General features: G+C 42.6%; 1 protein-coding gene across 1 annotated transcript in view; it reads right to left on the bottom strand.

Annotated features, from left to right (window-relative positions):
- The window catches only part of LOC118328043 (LHFPL tetraspan subfamily member 4 protein-like), a 9,721-nt gene that overhangs the window by 2,659 nt on the left and 656 nt on the right, over nt 1-6,406 (bottom strand). The window lies entirely within an intron of this gene.

The raw sequence follows: 6,406 nt of genomic DNA, 5'->3' as shown, positions 1-6,406 counted from the left end.
GTTGCAGATGTTCCCAGCAGACGTCCAGAGTGAGGCAGTAAATCCAGAAACATGATCAGCACACTTGGCCTCTCTGCTTCAGCCCTCCTCCTCTTTTGTCTCTCCAGCAGTAGAGAGAAGCCAGTTTACTGCACTGCCTCTGTGTATCAGTGGAAAGCTCTCTCCTACACAACACAGACACAAAGGCTGCACTGCTGCCACCACTAAGGCTGCTACCACAGGACCGTGACTCTGTGAGGCATTTACCAATACTGAGGAGAAAGAGCAGCGTCCTCATTGCTGCATAGAGATATTTTGTAGGCAGAAGAGTATTCTATACTGTTAATATGAATGGCTTTTTCACTGTTGTTTCCTACTGCCTTCCTCTCCTTACTCTCTCAGGTACTCCTCACAGGGGATGATTGGTTGTTGGCCTCATCTCCATAGTTAAGGGAGGTTGGAAAAGCAGGAGCTCTCTCTCCCAGACTAAGCAGCCAGCTGATCTAACTTTTAGTGGATTCAGGTTCTTGTAGATGAAAATTCCTTCTATGAAACAAAAAAGATCTATGGCGAAAGCGTTTGGAAAAATATGCAACACAGATGCTACTGGTGTGAGCTGGAAGTGTGAGGTGCAGTGCCAGCATGAGAACAGCACACAGAACTTCAACCGACAGAAACACTCCAATTCTCACTCCTGCCGCGACCACGTACTCCACAGAGCACAACAAAAAAAACAGGAAACACTCAACAACATAACTAAACAATAGTAGATTATGATATGGAGGTTTATTAGCTGAGTTATGGTAATAGTAAAAAAAAAAGGAAAACGCGAAAAGAGAATATGGTAGCGTACGTCCAAAGAACAAATAGAAAAGTATAAAAAAATCACTATGAAAACATAATGTGACCATTAATTTACTCCAAACGAAATGGAGCTAAAATCAAGATCATCCCTGATGTGAGTGCAGTGAATCGCAGCATGAAACAAGTTCCAAGTAAGGGCAAGCGATATCCGGCAGTGACAGTATGGTGCAAGGGGAAAACTGAATGGTGGCCAGCGCGAACTCCAGTGTTTGGGTTTAGTCCCGTACTGGGCTACTGTAGACATACGCGATGGGCAGTTCCTTAACATTATGACTTCATGGAAAGGTCGACCTGAAGAGAGATCTGTGGAGTAAAAACTATCGCTCGAACGTTCTAACGGTAATAAAAACACAAACCGCTACTTCTTATATTTCATCGTGGATCCGGTGATTATACATCTACATGAAAGTTTACCCCCATACCTGTAAATGGGAAACGTAGAGCCTTGCAGTACTCTCAACATTTCTGACAAGCTAGAGCCCCTGAGAATGGTGGTACACACTGGACCATCCCTAAATATCATGAATCTAATACGCAGCATCTTTCCTGTCACAGAAATTGAGCACAGAGATTTCCTGGAGATACTCTGACGTAGGTTGTAATATTTTTAAATGTTTTCTTAAGCCCCTCGTAAAACATCGGAGGAAGGCCGGTGTGCCCTCCTGTGAAGACGTTCGGACACAACCGCGCAGGTTAGGAACTGCAGCTGCCTCCGTAGCAGCACAGCAAACGATAGTGATAGTCCAGCTATCTTAAGAAGCTTGTAATAGGTCCTATCGTTGGGCTGTGGACAAAACGCAAGACGAATCCCTTGGTTTTGTGTGTGGTTTAGGAAATCATAAGCCGATTGTTGTGTGTGTGAGTTTTCGCGCTCTTCGCGCGCCCCGCGGCGCACCGCAATGGCTGACCATGGTCCATCACAACTCAATCATACTTGATAGGAGAATAGCCATGAGGTTATTGAAGCATGCATTTGAGATAATGAAGACATAATTCTTGTTAGGTAGCAGCCCCGCTGCTCTTACGAGCTCTCCCCTCACAGGATTGACGCGCCGACGGGGGTGATTCCGAGACTTATTTGGCGCGGTGGCACAAGCCGGCATTGACTTATGTAGGTATAGCAGATGAAGTATGGTGTCTCAGCTTGTCATTCCGATTTCATGCAATACCAACACTGTTTATGGACGCGAGTATGCAGAAATATTCAAATAGACCTATGTGCTATAGCCACATGCGACGAAATTGCATGGGGATAGCATAAAGTGGGCATGTCTACTCAAGGGAAACTTGTGGGTACCCATAGAACCCATTTTCATTTGCTATCTTTGAGGTCAGAGGTCAAGGGCCACTTGAAAATCACTATGCAGTTGTTTCCGTCGACAAAATTTAGCCTAACTTTGGAGCCTATTTAGCCCCGACGAATGCTGCATGGCATTGTACCAATCGATGTGGTAGGTCTTCTGAGTTTCATGTGATACTAGTATCTTTTCAGACTCTTTCTTTAATACAGAGCCTAGTACAGCCTCTGAAAGTGGGGTCAGGTAAGGATAATTGGATGGCACTTCGGGACCAGCAATCATATCTTCAGCCCAGCCCCTCCATTCTGCATATGCCCCAGCTCTGAAAGCCACACTGCCTTTGAGAATGGTATCCACTTTGGCAGGGACCACAGTTTAGACCATCCACCATCTAGCTCAGCGGTGCTCCGCTAACAAAAAGATTCAATATGGCCTCTTTCAATTGGTCACTTATGATGAACTATCAGAAACCCTAACAAGAGGGTGGTGCGAGGACAGCGGAGACATAGATTCATTGCGACTTATTTCCTCCCCTCCAGGACATTGCAAAGGCCCTTCTGGAAGGCGATTCCGCAGCTGCGGAGGAGAACAGCCAGACTCAAACAACAGCTTCTTTCCATATGCCATAAAGACTGCCTGAAACACGTATAGACCAGTTCCCCCTTCACTTCCCCCTCTCACCCACCAAACCCTACTTCAGGACATTATATTTATCTTTGTTAATATCCTTTATATTGCGTTATTTTTATCTGTCTTTTATACAAAAGATATATTATCGCATTTTTTTATCTTGTATTATATACAAAATTTATTTTACATAGGCAACTAAAATTGTGCAAGTATATTTATCTATGGGTTTTTTTTATATAGAAGTTTTATATCTGCATATCTATTTTTTTTGACTGTACATACTGCCTCTCCTCTATTCCTGTGTGCTATGTGCCATTGTAACGTAATTTCATTTTGATGCAAATCCAAATGACAAATAAAGTCTGTAATTCTAAGTCTAAGTAAAACTGTCAGACTTAAATTCTCATTCCTCAACACCTGAAGAATCTGTTGTTTGGGAAATAAAGCTGTCCGTTTGAGCCTTTTTCTGGCACCTTGCAGAGCACAAACAGTCAATTTTCCAGAGAACTTGTCTGCTCTGCCACTATTTTGCACTGACCCAGCAAAACACTATGGGACCGATCTTTTATAGATCACTGAGCTTACAGCTGAGCTCATGCCAGCAATTTAAACAGTCCACAAACTAACATTGAATTTGCTTGCTAGTTAAAGGGAAATAGAAGACGGGGGAAAATGGCATTCATGTTAATTCCTTTACTTTTGACTTATCTGAGCCTGAAGGGACGCTTTTCTGGAACACTGAAGCCTATCATTCCAGTAAGTACAATCATGTTTGCTACATTAATACCAGATAAGAGAAAAATCATGTGTTGTTTTTCTTCCTTGGAGTACTTGAGCATACGGTCTAACGCAGAAAGTGTTTTTTTCCCACAGCAACAGAAAACTGGTTAAAAATCATGAACAAATGTGATAACATCTCTCCTTTTGTTAGTGTTTTGAGAGGAGAAGTGTAAAACTAATGCGGTGTGAGAGTTTTCTCAGTTTCACACCTCTAAAGCTACTGCTGATACTCAAATGTGTCAATGGGAAACACCAGCAGGCCCGGGGAAGCTGTTAAAGGCTGGAACAAGGGGAACACTTGCTTATGTGGGAATGAAATGGAAGAAGAGAGGGGGTCGGGAAATGACAAGAGGGACAGGTTGGGGTATAGGAAAGTAAACAGGTAATGTAGGAGGGGTGGAAAGAGAGAGGAATTACCCACTCTGAGGAAAAGTGGAGGAATCGTATTTGAAATCTTCCTACATGACAGCTTCCTCCACAGAATGTCAAAATGTAACCTTTGTGGCAGTCAGGAGAGGAACCTCAGCAGTCTTAACAGACAGTAATGCTTTGGTAAGGACCTCTGATAGAAATGACATGTAGCAAACTGTCTTCATGTGTGTGAAACACAGAAACTCCCCAGACAGGAAGCTCCCTTCATAATGGTTGCATAACGGCCCCGAGACAGATAAGACAAGACATGATGCAGTGTTCAGACTAGGACCTCTGTGTTACCTGACTGATGGCAGCCAACCGTGGTCAAAGGCACAGGGAGAAGATGGAAATAAGCTGTGAACATTCTAAATCAGGCTGATTGATTAACATGATTATTAATCATATAAAAAATATATATCTCATGCATACAAATACACCTACAACAAGACCCACTCTTTGCTGTTCTAGGTTCTATTCATTCTTGTTAACAGTTTTCAGCTGTCTCCTAGAAATAGTTTATTTAATATTTTACTTTTCCTTTTACTAGTTGCTGTCTGCTCTGGATTATGTTTCTAGTCAGAAAATACTCTAACTTTTGACTCTAACTTGAAGTCCCCCTCCAAGTCAGAAATCAGTTTTTCTTCTTGTTCCTACAGTGTGAATGCTGTATGTGCAAGCGGTAACCAATCGAAACAGAGAAAGATAGAAAGATGCTTTGGTTTGGTGTCTTGAAGATAGTTGATTATTGAGTCTCATTTCCAGCTTCGGTATTTAAAAATTTGGTAAAGAGACTCAACTATCTTCCTTGGCCTCTGATTGGTTGTTTTTGTTCAGGCCGGTGGATTCTTACAAATGCCATTAGGAGCACTAGGAGGAGCCAGAAGAACCTGATTTTTTCACAGAGTAATCTTTCTCATTTACTACTGTCAGGATATAGTACAGGTTTAATCAAATACGACAAAAAGTTATTTTTATAAAAAGTTACCTACTGCAGCTTTAATATGGAAATAACATATCAGACATTAAGTAAAAACAGCCCGTTTTCTACTTCCATGCTGCAACCCATCTACTGGAAGACTATTCTTTATTTTTTTAGTTCTACCCTTTCACTTCCCCTTTCCTCCATCTCTTAATTTCTCTATCTGTCTCTTGGCGTCGATCTCTCTTTGTTTTCTTGCCTCTCTCTCATGCAGAGACACAGAGTGCAGCAAAAAAGTCAATGCTTTTAAAGGTCCCGAGTCCAACGCCACCAACACAGCCCCGGCTCCAGCTGCCTTGTGGGAAGGAATAATCTAGCCATCAATACCTCCTCCCAGATAATGTCAGCCCTTCCAGACCAATGCACAATTAACCCTCCTCCATCCACACGCAAAAACACACTGTGTACTCTGTCAGTGAGAACACTGGAGAGGGGATTTATGAAATAATCTTGCAGGGGTAGACAGAGAAAACTCAACAAGAAAGCCAATCAGACCTCATCTTCATGCATGCTGAAACTCATCTCCCACCTGCCTTTTTGAACACGTTTGAGACCAGTTTCATCTGCATCACGTCTAGTTAATTAGCAGTTTGTGTGATCAGGAATCCACCAGGGGATTCTTGGATGTCGACTGAGCTTGTGGGAGACACTTGTAGGCTCCACCTGAACTGATACAATCTGTTCAGGGCTCAGTGATAGGAAAATCCCGGCCTAGGATTGAACACACACACAAACACGCACACCACACACACACACACACACATCCACGACACACACACACACAGAGACCTTATATATATATATAACTATCTATATATATACATATCTATGACTGTAGGGAGGAAGATGAAAGGTGAAGCTGAAGGTTTAAATGATTAATAATGAAAACAGTCTCTGTTCCAACGTCCCTCTCTAAGCTGCTCAGATATGTCTATCTGACAGTTTATTGCACCTCCTATACAATTACATACACAGTACAGCCTTTACATGGAGTTTGCTCCAGCTTGTGCACAGATGGATGAGTGCGTTGAGTGGGGATACATTACTGGAATGCATGTGCAGATCATGCATAATGCAGGCTAATCTGGAAGGCAGATATGGCAACCAAAATAGAAGCTGTGATGTTTGATGCAACGCTGCTGAAGGCATTTCATTATCATAATTCCATACAATTACACATTATCTCGACAAGCCAGATGAGAGAGAACAGGCAGTGTCACAATGATGGCTTTTTTTGGGGGGAGACCCAGGGTCTGCCAGGAGGGCTTCAAAACCTCTTAGTGTTGGCAAAATGTTTGGTGACACAGTGGAATAGTGAGTGATGACTAAGATGTTATTTTTTCACTTTGTCACCAAACTCTCAAGGGATGAACCTGAACGGTCACATGAGATTCCAGATTCATTTTGGAGGACTTGTTTTTTCTTTTGCCTCTCCATCAACTGCAAGATCACATTTCGGCTC

This window comes from Morone saxatilis, unplaced genomic scaffold, assembly GCF_004916995.1.
Source record: "Morone saxatilis isolate NCDOM2014 unplaced genomic scaffold, NCSU_SB_2.0 Contig18, whole genome shotgun sequence".
NCBI classification, from domain to species: Eukaryota; Metazoa; Chordata; class Actinopteri; family Moronidae; genus Morone; species Morone saxatilis.
The sequence above is the reverse complement of the archived record's forward strand: the minus strand, read 5'-3'. Positions and strand labels throughout refer to the sequence as shown.